Source organism: Nannospalax galili, unplaced genomic scaffold (assembly GCF_000622305.1).
Source record: "Nannospalax galili isolate Female #2095 unplaced genomic scaffold, S.galili_v1.0 C48912225, whole genome shotgun sequence".
NCBI lineage: Eukaryota > Metazoa > Chordata > Mammalia > Rodentia > Spalacidae > Nannospalax > Nannospalax galili.
In genome coordinates, this window is record NW_008475090.1 from 1 (window position 1) to 1,325 (window position 1,325).

The 1,325-nt window shown below is 49.6% G+C and overlaps 1 pseudogene; it reads right to left on the reverse strand.

The window, feature by feature from the left end:
- Window positions 1-736: 736 nt before the first annotated feature.
- On the reverse strand, window positions 737-1,210 carry LOC103728399 (annotated as a pseudogene).
- Window positions 1,211-1,325: the final 115 nt, after the last annotated feature.

Below are 1,325 nucleotides of genomic sequence, written 5' to 3' on the forward strand. Positions count from 1 at the left end.
GTTGGTGGTATGCATGCCTCAGCAACATGTGAGTGGAATGGAGCTATGTCCCTTAGCAGGGAATCCTTGAGTTATGTCTGGGGTGGGGGGAGTTCGTCCCCAGAAACCCGTGGCAACTACTGTTAGTTAGGATGCTGAGTTGGCATCTCCATACTCAAGGGAGTAGTTGATACCTGCCAATGAGGGATCCTGAGTTCCACCAGCACTCTGCTGGGGCCCCACCTGGCTCTTCTTGAGCACAGCTCTGCCTCTCTTGAGCACAGGAGCAGATATATTTTGCATAGCCTGGCTCCACACATCAGGTATTTTCCAGCAGTCTCTCTATGTCTATCGTTATGTTTAATTGGAACAGCTAAATCTTGATGGGACAAGGCAAGGGCAGACTGTAGAGGAAGGGAAGAAGGGCCAGGAGGCAGACACTCTCTGTGTGATTCAGAGGGTCTTTCCATCCCGGGACCTCACTTATAAGGTCACCATTTACAAACAAAGGCACTGGGCCAGGTGAGTTAAAAGGATGTTTCTGTCTCAAGGTGAAGGCCCAGGTTGGCAGTCACTGTCTTAAATGTATGCTCATAAGGGGGTATCAAGATGGCCTAATGTTTGGGGCCCATCTGGGACATGAAGTGACTAAAAATGATTCTAACGCTAATGGCCACACATGAATTTGGTTGAAGAGTAGTTACTGTATCTTACAGATCAGGTGGATTATCAGGATGAAGGCCACCTCAGTGACTGCTCAGAACTCACAGATGGTCAGGCGGTACTGCTGGCAGCTCTTGTCATTCCATGTCCCATCTGTATACATCTCCACACACTTCTCTTTGCCCCAACCCCTGGGCTCCCCTTGGTACCAATTGGTGTAGTTCAGAGGGGCCCCATCCAGGTAGTAGAAATCTCCAGGAGTCTCTCCCTCAACCATGCCCAAGTAGGCATAAGTGTTGTACTTCTTCACGATGCTTGCAAGAGCCTCATTCTCCTCTGCGTTCCTTGGAACAGCAATGTTGCCACCTGCTCTGGTACATGTCTCACTAATGGCATCGAAGTTGACTGACTGCCCATTGGTAGAGAAGACCTTCTCTCCCACGGCCATCATGGACCCTTGCAAGCTGAGGACTAAGAACAGAGGAGTCTGAGTTAGGCCACTGGTCTCTGTCTCTCCATCTGCCTCACTTACCTGGGCCCCTGCCATTAAGTGCTCTCTGAGCGCCATCTCTGCCTTTCTCAATGTCTTCCGTTCTTCTAAGCTTAATTTTTTAAAAATGCATCTCTCTTGGGCTGGAGAGATTGCTCAGTGGTTAAGAACACTAGCTGCTCTTGCAGAGGAC